The sequence below is a fragment of the Chionomys nivalis genome, chromosome 10 (genome assembly GCF_950005125.1).
Source record: "Chionomys nivalis chromosome 10, mChiNiv1.1, whole genome shotgun sequence".
In the NCBI taxonomy this organism is placed as follows: Eukaryota; Metazoa; Chordata; class Mammalia; order Rodentia; family Cricetidae; genus Chionomys; species Chionomys nivalis.
The window spans coordinates 23,182,169-23,196,008 of record NC_080095.1 but is presented as its reverse complement, the minus strand read 5'-3'; positions in this window follow the sequence as shown (position 1 = coordinate 23,196,008).

Sequence of the window (13,840 nt, the reverse complement as noted above, 5' to 3'; positions counted from 1 at the left end):
ATCCAGTGCCTTCTTCAGACCTCTGTAGGTGCTGCATGCTTGTGGAACATATAGGGATGGGGGTAGGGGAATTCTGGATTCAGATGGCGATTGCTCTCCTGATTGGGCACGAGTAATGTATCAGGAGTCTTGTCAAACAGGGACTGGTACTGATGTTGCTATAAGGAAACCAGCAACCCATATACAAGTTAGGTAAGCTATTCCTAATGTTCTGGAGCATCTAGTACTTGTTTGTCTCAACTCTGATTGGTCCCTTTCAGGGTACAGTCTGTGGTTTTTCCTGGTTGCTATAAGGGTGAGGTCCAGTCTCAGTATTGTTAGTCTGCAGCCTGTCATGGCGGCACTGATGTTGTTGGGCCTTTTTTTTTGTTGTTTGTTTGTTTGTTTGTTTTTCGAGACAGGGTTTCTCTGTGGTTTTGGAGCCTGTCCTGGAGCTAGCTCTTGTAGACCAGGCTGGTCTCGAACTCACAGAGATCCGCCTGCCTCTGCCTCCCGAGTGCTGGGATTAAAGGCGTGCGCCACCACTGCCCGGCGTTGTTCGGCCTTTTCACATGTTTGCAGACACAACACTCATACATATAAAATAACATAAAAATGTTTTCTAAAGAAAAAAAGAAAGAGGAAGGAGGAAGAAAGAAAAGAATGAAGACGGAAGGGCAGACCAAAAGGAGTTGAGGTGCTGGGAACGGGGTGGAGCATTGGGGTATCTGAAGGAGATGTGATCAACAAGCCTGAGGAAGCCTGAAGCTGGGATGGACACCACAGCTCAGAAGAAGCTGGCCCTGAGCTCGGTGATGGGATCCTGTTCCTCACCTCCTCAGCACCTGAAGACAGAGGCAGAGAAGTCACAAACTGGAGGCAACCAAGACCACATAGGAAGTTCCAGGCCAGCCTGGGCTACAGAATAAGACAGACATTGTCTCAGAAACTAAGAAATCAATGAAAAGAAAAGAACTAACCTTGGAGGTGCCTTGATTTTGGACTTGTGGTCCCTGGAACGATCAGACCACAGATTCCTGTTGTTTAGCCGACCAGAGTTGAGTGTGGCCACACTGGGAATGTGGCGGCAGGAGAATCAGGAACTCAAGGCCAACCTGGGCTATGCGAGACCCTGAAGTTGTTCTGGCAGCCCTAGGAACACTTCATAGTTTGACACTTTCTCCAAAGGAAACACTAACCAAACAGTAATAACAAAATATCACTAAAACACTAACCAAACAGCAATAATAATAAAATACCATGAAAAGTAAAAAAAAAAAAATACCCTGTCAAAATATAATTCATAGTGAAAATCATAAGTTTTGTTTCTTTGCTTTTGTTGTCATTGGTTGATTTTATGTGTTTCTGTTTGTTTTGTTTTAGACGAGATCTTGCTACATCGCTCAGCCTGACTTCGAACTCCTGCCTCAGCCTCTTTAGCACTGGAACTACAAACGTGCACATGCCCAGCTTTCTCCATGCTTTTGAGCAGAGAAATGCTCTAACATCTGCATCATGTTTACCTTTGAGAGCACATCTGCATTTGGACTAGCTGCATTTCAAGTCCTCAGGAGCCACCCTTGGCTAGTGGCCACCAGAAAGGACAGCACAGCCCTGGATCAGGAAACACGTCAGTTGTGAGTCTGACTCTCAGGCCCACGGTTCACTGCTTCTGCCCACTTGAGGTGAATCGCTGAGCTGCTCACGTGTCCTGAGCCACAAGCTGGGCTCTCAGGGCTGTTTGGAAGAATGATTAAAGGTCGCAAGCTGTGTAAAGTGCTTTACGGGATCTCTGTTTATTCACCGGTCATTCATCCACTGCAGGAGGATTGCTGGCTACACTCCAAGTGGAGCCCTTGGCAAGTGGTGAGCCCTCCCCACAGCTGCCAGGACGACTGTGCTCCGATCAATCGGCATAGACAGAACAAGTCCAGACAGTGCTAACTCATGAAAGGTGACGGCCAAAGATGCAGGAGAGGAAACCACTCGGGACTGTGATGGGTCCCAGCTCAAAGACAAACCATTCTTGGAGTGCCAAGGGCCATGGTTAGTCACCTACTCCTTTCTCACTGCAGGCATTGGCTGTATGGATGCCCTATCAGGAACCTTTGGAGGGAATGGAAGAGCCCAGCATGAAGAGCCAGAAAGTGAGCTAGGCTGGAAACTGGAGATGTAGGAGACCAGAAAGGGGACCTAGGAGTAAACACAATAGCAGGAGAGGGGCTGCCAGGGAAACAGAACAGAGCCCAGGGTGAGGCAGAGAGGAGGTAAAATGCACAACAGACCAAGGGGCCAGGCAGGTAGCAGACAAAGTTCCCTTCTAGGTTCATTGGCACCGAGCAGCTTCTGGCACGTGGAAGGTTAAAGAGGGCACAGGGCCTCAGTGATGGAGCGCTTGCCTACCATAAGCAAGCTCCGGATTCCGCATCAGCTCCGTCACTTCATGAACTAACTGAATAGAAAGAAGCAGATGGCAGCCTTGAGAAGGGCTAACACATGAGCTTACATGTCAGAAAGGGCCCTGGAGCGTCTGGGCACTAGGTCAGACTTGAACCCAGGCTGGGTTTGAGGGATGTGGAGTGTGGCTAAAAACAGAAGGCGGAGCCCAGAAAATAGAGGATTGGAGTTTAGGTTTATTTATATCAACTCCCCAGAAAAGGACCAAAGGCCTTCATAAGGGGGCCTTTGAGCAGGGATAAACTGCCCTTAGTGGAAGATACTAAGGGGTTGGTTGGAGAGAAAGGGTCCTGGCACCCTGCCCTGAACTTGCTATGGTTCTTAGCTGGGGCAGGAAGAGTTGTGTCTTTATTCTTTTCCTGCCCTTCCCTCCCCTCCCCTCCTCTCCCTTCCTCTTTCTCTCCCCACCTCCCCTCTAGTCTCCCTTTGTAGGCCCAAACTGGCCTGGCTCTTACCCTGAAGCCCAGTATACCTGGAATTCTTTATTCTCCTGCCTCAGCCCCCCTGAGTGTGGTAATTACAGCAGCAGTGGTTGGCCCCGCTCTGTCTTCCAGAGACCGGATTCCTGGAAGCCAGCCCCGTGGGGTAAGCCAGTGAAGAACTGGGTGTGGCTCTCAGCCTGAACTTCCCAGATAATGAGTCAAGTGCTGGCTGGACAATGGCGTTAGCAAAGGAGGACCCCCGTCTGTGAAAGATCTGGAGAGGGAGACTTACCCAGTTCCTTTGACGACTCTAGATCATTCCATTACCGTCTCCAGCCCTTTGTGGCTGTTGTTCCCTCCAACTAAAACATGAACCCCTGCTTTTATACAATGGCATCTTCTCTGCAAGCAACTCTCACTTGGGTGGTAGAGGCTGGAGAGAGATTCACAAGTTCAAGGTCAGTATTGTGGAAATAGTGACTCTGAGGCCAACCGGAGCTACAGAAGACCACGTCCAGAAACAGCAAGAGCAAGGGGCTGGAGAAATGGCTCCACAGTTAACAGCACTTCCTGTAGCTCTGGCTCCGGGGGTCTGGCCTCCTCAGGCACCTTCATTCATGTCCGCATACATACCCATAGGCAGACACACAATACACACACACACACACACACACACACACTTACTTTAAAAAATAAAATAAATGTTTAATATATATATACATATGAAAGAAATCGAGAGTCTACAAATTATTACAATTAACGAGCATTCACTAAAGTATATTTTAGATAAAACACCAATAATAAAAAATCATAATTTTATTCATCAGTAACGAATGGATGGAAATGTAATTTCCAAGGTGACACTATTTATAACAGCAAAAGAAGATAAAAGGCACCTGGGGATAATTATGTTTTTAAACACTGAAGACTTTTGTGAAGAAAATTACATGTTAGAGAAAAACTATTCAACGCCAGCAACCTCACACATCTGTCTCTAAATTGAGCTGTAGACATAAAGCAATTTCAATCAAAATCCCAACTGAAATTTTCAAGAAGGCTGGACCAGCTGACCTTAAAAATTAAGTAAAAGGAACAAAGACCCAAGACTATCCAGGACATTCCTGAAGAGGCATGAAGTGGGGTAATGTGCCCGGAGTCTGTTCTAGAACTGATTGAATTGTGGGGTAATGCTCTTGGCGTGAGGAGCTGACCCGGGGTTGGGGAATCCAAAACCCAGGAAGGAACCCAGGGACAACAGCGATTCCCAATGCCTTCCAAGCTGCTGGAGGAGGGCTGGGCTGGTCTGTAGGTGGTGTTCTTTGGCTTCTGCTTATCTACAGAGGAAATGAACTTGGGTCCTTGTCTCTGAGTTTATCACATCTAAACCCCAGATAAGGAAATATGTAAATGAAAGGCTCAGCTTTAGTGGTTTAAAAAGAGGATTTGTGTAGCCTTCAATAATTCAGTAAGTTAAGTATTGTCTAAATAAAGCCAGCCCGTGGAAGGTAAGATTGGTAAATACAATTATGGTGAGATTAAGAACTGGCCAGGTGCAGTGATGGGGTGGCACAAAAGGCTGAAGCAGGAGGATCATAAGTTCAGGCCAGTCTGGGCTAGGATCTCAAAATATCAAACAACTAACAAAATAAAAACCAACAAAATTAAGAACTCTTGTTCTCTGGGTGTGCAGCTCTGTGGTAGAGTGTTTACTCCGAATGTACAAGAGCAAGGCTCAGTCCCCAGTGGGAAGAGGTTTAGGGGAGGAAGAGAAGGAGGGGGGGGGAGAAGAATGGACAGTGAGAAGGAGAGAGGGAGGGGAGGAAGGAAGGAAGGAAGGAAGGAAGGAAGGAAGGAAGGAAGGAAGGAAGGAAGGAAGGGAGGGAGAGAGGGAGGGAGAAGGAAGGAAGGAAGGATGGAAGGGAGGGAGAGAGGGAGGGAGAAGGAAGGAGGGAAGGAGGGAAGGAGGGAAGGAAGGAAGGAAGGAAGGAAGGAAGGAAGGAAGGAAGGAAGGAAGGAAGGAAGGAAGGAAGGAAGGGAGTAGCATGGAGAATTTGCCTTGCCTGGCATGTACAAGGCCCTGGGTTATTCTGAAAGGCAAGGGAAGGAGAAGGGGAGAGAGAAAGGCAGAGGTCAGTCCCAGGTGCTTTGAGTTTTGGGGGTTGGGGCAGCATGGAACCATTAGCACTCCAGGCTGAAGAGAGCAGACCTGAGGAAGCTATGGGTAGACACTAGGGATAACCAAAACTGTTTTGTAAATGAGCATAACATTCTAATTTGGGGCCAGGGAGATGACTCAGTGGATAAACATCTTCGCCTCAGACCCACATGGTGGAAGGAGAGGACAAATTCCCCAGAGCTGTCCTCTGGCCCCATATCCAGGCCATAACACAGATGCATGGGCACACAAGTAAGTAAATAAAATGTAATATAAAATCTTCCTTCCAGTCTTGTTACTATCACCTAGATAATTGATGGGATTAACATATAAGGGAACCATTTTCCACACAAAGGCAGATTTTATCAGTGGTGGGCTAGGCCCCGACACAGCATTACTTATTCCGCATCCATAATTTGGTCCCTGTTTGAGATAAGAACCTGAACTGACTCCCAGCTGTCAGTCTAAGCCAATGACAGCCACAGAAACAAGTCTGGACCTCTGGTTCCAGCTACCTTTGGGGGTCTCAACTCTCGCCCGGGTGTTACAAGCCCACTGTGTTCCTGAGAGGAGGTGGTTGCAGCTGGTCACATTCTGCCCCCTCCTTCCTTGGGATCCCTGCTGAGACTTTCATTCCTTCCTCTCACTAACTAGCCTCCTCTGTTGGGTCTCTTCTCCCCAGTTTTCTCTTTTACGCTTATTACATTTAACGGACAATTGACAGGTGACATTGAGTTCCAAACCTCAAATGGATGTCAACGAATGCTTCACAGCTACCGTAGCTGCTACACGTGGGAGGGACCCCTTGGGAATCCTAGTCAACGCTCAGGAGGGACATCAGCATCATTGACATGAACCCTCGCGAGAAAAAAACACGCTATGATTTAACTACCGCTTAGTCTGTGGCAGAAGCTGCACTGAGTACCACGTCAACCCATGTACCCCTTTCCTGTCTGTGGGACCCAGACGTGGTCGCTCAGGACATCTCACAGATGTGAGCACTGAAACTATTGAGGCCCTGAGTTCAAGTTCAAGAGCAAAACCAAACAAATCAAATGCAGTACAGGTTTACAATCTTGGTTTCCCCAGAGACAAAGTCAGCAGGGTTGTGACCTTGATTGAGGCCTTCCTGGGTTCGCAAAGGAATTTAACTTCAGCCTGTCATGTGATCCTGTCTCAAAATTAGGAAAAAGTAGGTGGGCTCTTGCTCCATTGGCAGCATGCTTGTCAAGCATTCATGAAGCCCTGGAGAGAGGTTGGAGGTCAGAAGTTTGAAGTCATCCTTGGCTCTGAAGCAGGTCAGAGTAGCAAGGCGCTGGGTTGACATGCGTGTCTTCATCTCACTTTTCTGGGTAGTGCCAGGCCACTGACTTACCACAGCAATAGAGAGAGACAGTAGAGACGATAGCGATGAAACCCCAGACACTGTGGGAGGAGACCCTAGCTCAGAGGTGTGCCTTGGGTCACAGAGACAGCCAGTGCAGACAGAGACACTAAGACTTCACCTCTGTGCTGTTGCCTCCCAGCCCTGTGGGAATTTAACAGTGTCGTGTGTGTGTGTGTGTGTGTGTGTGTGTGTGTGTGTGTGTGTGTGTGAAGGGGTAGTGTCAGGAGGGTGGGCCATGACTTGGGTGCAAAGAGAGAACCAACTCCCTCAGATTGTCCTCTGACCTCCACATGTATACAGTGACGCGCGCGCGCGCACACACACACACACACACACACGCAGGCATACATTCACACAGGCACACACCATCAACCAACCAACCAATCAAACAATGTAAAATTCCCTTGACTGAAGTGAGGTTCTTTTTGCGATTTTTGTTTTGCTTTTCTGAGCCAGGATCTCATATAGCCCAGGCTGGCTTCTAGCCAAGGATGACATTGAACTTCTGCTTCTTTTGCCTCTGTCTCTTGAGTGCTGGAATTTACAGGCGTGCATCACAGTACCCAGTTGATGTGGTCCTGGGGCTCGAACTCATGGCCTCATGCAAGCTAAGCAAGCACTATACAACAGACCGAGCCTCAGCCCCAGACCAAGGGCAGTTCCTTAAAGGAATAGTTTTAGAAGCTTGGACTAAGTCTACCTCTTAAAACAGAAGCTCTTGGCTGGGGCTTCTGACAACAAAGCAGATAGAAACCCCACCCCCAACAAACAGGGCTGGGGCAGGAGGTGTGTCAGCAGCATGGGAGCTGATGAAGCACCAGGAACTAGGTGGGTTAAAGCATCAGAGAGAGGTTCTATTCTGGTTGCAAAGCTGAAGACTCTGAAACCTTGCAGCACAGAACACTCACTCTCCCTGAGGCTCTTGGGAAAATCCTCTCACCTCTTCTGTGCTTCTGGTAGTAAGCAGCAGGCTTGACTCTCCATCACCACAGGACTCTTCTGTGGGTCCCTTTGCTTCTTCCTTTCTTATAAGGCCACTCCAATCCAGTCTGCCTCTGTCTTGATAACAATACCTTCCAAGACTTATTCCCAATGAAGTCACATTCTGAGCTTCCAAAGGGACACATATTTTTGCGGTACTCGACATCCCTCTCCAGATGCTGAGGCTGGAATTCCAGGGGCTCCGGGGAGAAGATGGCACAAGACAACATAGGTGGAAAGCAGGTAGAAGCTAAAACCTTCAGGCCTCCCTCACTAGCCCTGGAGGATCATTAGCTTGCTGGTCATGCCACAGTGAGCTGACCCACTCTTTGCTGGGCTCAACGTCCCAGTGGTCTAGACTCACGCCAACATCGCTAGCCTCTGTCTACCCTCTTAGCCCTGAGCTCTAATAGCTTACAGTTTATCAAGATCTTGAGAAAGTACCTCTGTCTTTGTTGGCCAGGAGCACCTCAGTCATTTCTGCATCCAGCAAGAGTTTGACTTGGAGCAGACGGGGACAAAGATGCCAGAAGCCCAGAAGATCAGACTCGGGGTCAGTGTCAATGTGTGAGGCTCTCTCTCATAGCTGCCCTCCAAGGAGATTTTTCCAGGCTGCCCTTCTGAGGATGGTTTTGTTTTCCAGAGAGTAAATTGTTGACTATCCTTCTCTGACATTCTGAGTTTTGTTTTTGGGGTTTTCTTGTTGGATTTTTGAGAAAGGGTCTCCTGTATCCAAGGCTGACATTGCAGTCCCTATGTAGCCTGGGGGCGCACACTTTTAATCCCAGCAGTTCCAGTTCGAGTCCAGCCTGGTCTACAGAGGGAGTTCCAGGACTGGCTCCAAAGCTACTGAGAAACCCAGTCTCGAAAAACCAAAATAAATAAAATAAAATAAACTTCTGATACTCCTCCCTTCCCTCCCTGAGTGCTGGTGTCACAGGCATGCGCCACCATGCCAGGGTTTATGCGATGTTGGGAATTGAACTGACAACTTCATGCCTGCTAGGCGAGCACTCTGCCAAGTGGGCCACATCCCCAGGTCTCTCACTGGTGTTCTGATGCTAACACCAAATAAAGTTGCTGTCTGTCTGCAGTAAAAAGAAGCATGGTCTATCTCAAGACTCAGCATGCCTCTGCGTCCAGGCTCCTAACCCCCATCTTCCTGCAGCCCCATGTGGCCTGCTGCACACCTAAGTCACTCTCTTTGCAGCCCACTTCTCTGATGACAGGTCCCCCATTTCCAAGACAAGGCTAGGTCATAAAATCAACTGTCTGCAGCCATTTAGGTCTAGGCATGGTTAATGCCAAAGCTGACTTCCAAATTGATAGTTAATGAGGGTAAAGGATGAGGAGCGTGTTCACAGATGCAGGTAATAAACAGGCCATTAAAGTCAGGTAGTAAACAGCTTGCCAAACACCATTTATGAATTTAGTTTTTTAAAGAGGCAAAAAAAAAAAAAAAGCCAACAGGATTTGTCTCCTTTGGTAACTGGTCCAAAGGGCAGTACCAAGAAGTAAGAGATTACTGCGAAGGCAGAGAATATTCTGGAAGGGACACCCAGGCTTGTGTGTGAAGGGATTTGGATGAGGCTGGGGACTAGAAATGGGGCTAGTGGTGGACCCGGAGTCATAGGGCTTGGGCTTCAGCTGGTCCTGTGTCATTGTGTCCTTGTAGGCCAGAAGAGGTGGTGGTCAATAGTCCAAAATCGCTCCCGGGTCTGTCACTGGTTCCTGTTATGATCTGAAATAAGTGACATGATTTTCATGTTTTCTTACCCAAAATATTGAGGTCGAGCGGCTGGGGGGTAGCTCAGTCTGTAAGTGTTTGCTTTGCAAGCGTGAGTTCAACTCCCAGAACCTACATAAATGCTCTGCCCGGGGTTGGAGAGACAACTCAGCAGTGAAGAGTGTTTGCTGCCTTTTCAGAGGGCCAGAGTTCAGTTCCCAGCACCCAGACAAGTGGTTCACTGTCTAACTCCAGCTCTGGAGATCTGATATCCTCTCTAGCTTCCTTGGGCACCTACGTGCATGTGCACACAAACGCATAAATCAAATCAAATCAAATCAATATATCTTTTAGAATGCCCGACATCTATAAGCCCAGTACTGGAAAGGCTTATAGGAGGCTCCTCAGACCTTCCCGACTAGCCAGCCTAAACTAATCGGTGGGTTTCAGGCCAGTGAGAGACTCTCAAAGGAGGTGGATTTGCATTCCTGAGGATAACACCTGAGTTTGTCCAGCCTTCATACACGTATGAAGTGCATTCCTGTACATGCACACCCACACATGTACCTGAGTGTGCATACACACACATTTTATATTTAAAGATAGAGATTCCACATGTCTGTCTGGCCTTGTACTGAGTTGAATCTGTATCCTTTCTAGAGCCACTAGATGCTGCTTTAAGTATCAGGCCATTGCAGATGTCGTGAATTAAGACTCACTGGTTATACGGGAGGAGAGCATCCTTCACCTGGCCTACAGCCATCTTCACTGAAAGAGGACAAGTGACACACAGAGAGAATGGCTGTAACAATGGAGGCATGGATCAGAGTGCTGGACAGGGAGAGCAGGGAGATCTTGGCTTGCTAGTTCACCTAGTCTAAACTTGGATAGCTCCAGGCTAAGTGAGAGATGCTGTCTCAAAAACCAAAATGAAACCCCAAACCGCAAACCCCAACAGCATCAACAATCCCACCACACCCCCCAAAAAAATAAGAAACTCACCTGAGAAATGACATGTAAAACTTACACACTCTAGCTTACACACGCCTGCACAGGTGCACACAGAGGAAAGTCAGAAGAGGAGAGGCTGCTAGATGAAGATGGAGGCAGAGACAGCAGCCATGGGTGTGGGGGATTGTGTAGGAACCAGAAGAACACACATGTGTAATTAGAGAGCCACCAGGAGGACTAGCAGGGAAGGAGGCTGACAGGCTCCTAAAGCAGTGCCATTGGCCGGGCACCTAGAGTTCAATCATGTGCGTGTCACATTCAAACCACCGCAGAGGGTCATCCTCTAGTTCCAGACATACGCTTCCTACAGAAGGCAGGAGGTGAGCCTGCTCAGAACTGACTCTCAGTCCCGTCCTTCTCTCTGATCCTCCTGGGGGCTCTCTGTTAATTGTTCTTCTAACTTACTGTAAATCTAGCTCTGTCATCTGGGAAAAAGACTCTTTGTCTCATCTTCAGCTCCTACAGTGCTCCCTATGTCACCTCTGTTCTCCTGGGGCTCTGCATCATGCATCTCCTCCTCCAGCGGTGGGTGCTCCCAGGAGGCTAAGAGGCCTCCACAGGCATCATGCATCCTGGCCTCAAACTTTCAGGCAAAGCTTGAACTCAATAGCCCAGGAGGACAGTGTCTTCCTTGCGAATTCTATGAACTCCTTCAAGCTGCCACAGAGCCCATCCCCCCCCACCTCCCCACCCCTGCTGTGGGGGCACTAGCAATCCCATTACTCAGTCCAGTGAGGCAAACGGAGAGCTGTAAGACAGAGCCCAGATTGTCTGACTCCAGAGCTCACACCCTCAAGCCCTTGACCATTCAGTGAGAGTGGTTATTTCCTGCTTAGGAACACATTAGTTGTTGGTTTCTTTCTTTTCTTTTCTTTGTTTAAACACACACACGCGCACACACACACGTATTAATACTTTCCATCTTGAAAACCACAGGCTTCCCCTGCAATCTCACTGTGGTGTCCCATTGATGTTCCCGGAGGCCACTACAAAGGGAGGCCTCATGTTGGAAGCACAGCACTGAGTTGCTCAACACTTGTGTTCCTGGTATTCATCCCAGAAAGACCAGGTTTTATGTTTCCAGACCATTGGGCAGCTCCTTGACTGGCATTTCTCACCATGGTCACCCCATCAGAGCCTCTGGCCCTTTGAGTTGGGACCCTTCTTGCATTGCATTGATTTGTCCCCAAGTACGTATCAGTGCTGAACTCTACTGTAGGTTTAAGAATACAGCAGGGAACATGGGAGGTGAGGCCCTGGTTCTCTCAGAAGAAAACAAGGAAAGATCTTTTCTAAGTATGGGTCTTGTTGAAGATGAGCATCCTTTTAGCTGGCTTGTTTTCTCTTCAGAGTGAGGTTTTCAATGAGCCAGCGAAAGCACATAGTTCTATCTCTTTCTATGATGAGAAGAACCAGTTTCCCCCTTATTCATTTTTAAAGGGTGGTCCCTAAGTCCAGGGTTCCTCTCCTGAAATGAGAGCTACTGTGTGTACCCGTCAGTGGTATGCTAAGGGAAGTGAGGGGACATGGCAACACTGCCCACTCTATTTGCTAACCCTGGGGCCTCTGGTCTTGCCAGCATCCATGAAACAGGCATGAGCACTTCTGGGTCTTGATGGAATGACTTCGGGAAGGTGTGCAGAGGACGGTATGTCTGAGCTGTGCATGTTCCTCTGTTCTCCGTGTGTCATGGACAAGCCACAACAGCTCTGCTCCAACCTTGCCGAGCAGGCGGGATGGTCTCACACCAAGTGATTATCACCATGCATACAGGCCATATGCACCCAATGACACTGGCTGCTGTCACTGTTAGGGACCAAATTGTCCTCTCTAAACACGTGTGCTGCAGCTTTCCTCCAGAGTTGCTCAGAAGGTGCCAGTGTTTGGAAGTGCAGCTTTTTTGTTGTTCATTGATGGGGTCTTAATCTGTAGGCCAGGCTGGCCTACAACTCAAGTTGATCCTCCTTCCTCAGTGTCTAGAATGCTGGAATTACAGTCATGTACTACACTTGACTCGTGGGGGCTTTAGGAAGATAATTTGAATTGAAATGAAGCCATGAAGGTGAACATTAATACAACATGATTGGTGTTCTCCCCCCCCCCTCTCTCTCTGTGTGTGTGTTTCAATATGCTGGCCTTTGTCTCCCTGTCCACTAGCAACACTAGTAGCCATAGACCCTCAGTTGAGTCTAAGTTAACCACCCTCAGCTGGTCACTCATTGCCAAGTGCATTGGTGTCCAATGGTTGGCTTATGTAGGGAACAACTTAGAAAAATTAGGAAGGACCATCCACACTCTAGAGCTCCACATGGGAAAATGAGGGGTCCTATTGTGCAGTAGAATTGGAAAGTATTGGATGGATGGATGGATGGATGGATGGATGGATGGATGGATGGATGGATGGACAGACTGATGGATGGACAGTACCTTGGGCCTGCTGCATATTACCTATTCACTGAAGTCTGCTTTCCTTGGACCTTCCTGTGAACACTGGCCAAACTGCTCAGCCTTCCCTATGGATGACTACTGACAGGCCTGTTTTGCTCCTGGGTGCTTGTCCCTGTTTGCTAGTTACAAGGATGTGTGGCAGTTCTTGCAGCAGACCTGGGTTTGGGTCCTTGTACTCAGATGAAAGCTCACCACCATCACTAAATCCATCCTAGGAGATCCAGTCCCCTCTTCTGGCCTCTGCAGGCATTAGCACACACACACTGCTTGTGCACGCATACAGGCAAAGCAGTCATACACATAAAACAAAAAAATTAATATCTTTAAAAAGGAAAAGAACATCTGCCACCCTTCCCAGAAGAACAGAAATAGAATAGTCTGCATGAACCAAAGACATCAATCCCATAACCTTCAGCAGAACTTGAAAGAATTCGGGAGCCAGGAAGGGGGTCGTATGCATCTGCAACCCCAGCTTTTTCGAGACAGGTTTCTCTGTAGCTTTGGAGTCTGTCCTGGAATTAGCTCTTTAGACCATGCTGGCCTCGAACTCAAAGAGATCTACCTGCTTCTGCTTTCTGAGTGCTGGGATTAAAGGTGTGCTCCACGGTGGCCTGCTGATAAACAGGGACTTAAGGCCAACCTCTGCTACAGAGGAAGTTCCAGGAGGCCATAGGTTGCCTGAGACCCTCACTCAAAATCTAAAAATTTTGAAAAGGAAAAAGAAAGACATAAGGAAGGGAAAGAGGGAGGGAAGAAGAAAGGAAGGAAGGAAGGAAGGAAGGAAGGAAGGAAGGAAGGAAGGAAGGAAGGAAGGAAGGAAGGATTTTGGTATGTGCTTGTCTATTCCTAAGTAGAATTTCTACATAAAACCCAGGCTGAGGCAGAGGTGGGAGGAACTGGGTGCTGGGGAGAGGATACTGCTATGCATATAGCTGTGGCTGAAACTCACATCTCTGATGAAACACTTGTGGAGAAATGAAACTCACATACGCACTAGTTGGAAAAATGTTCCCACCTAATTGCCTGTGGACGAAGCCCTTTATTTATAGACACGAGAAGGGAATTTGGCTTCCTCGCTCTGCAATAGGGCAGGGATAGGGAATGGAGCCAGGTAGCTGCCGGCTTCAGGACTCTCTGTGTTCCACAGGGCAGGAATGTGGGTCCGCTTTACATGGAAACACAGACAGTTCTTCCCCTTTCCATTCTTAAACACTTCAAAAATGTACACAGCTTTGCAGGATGGCTTCCCCATGAATGTCAGGGGCAGCAGCCCC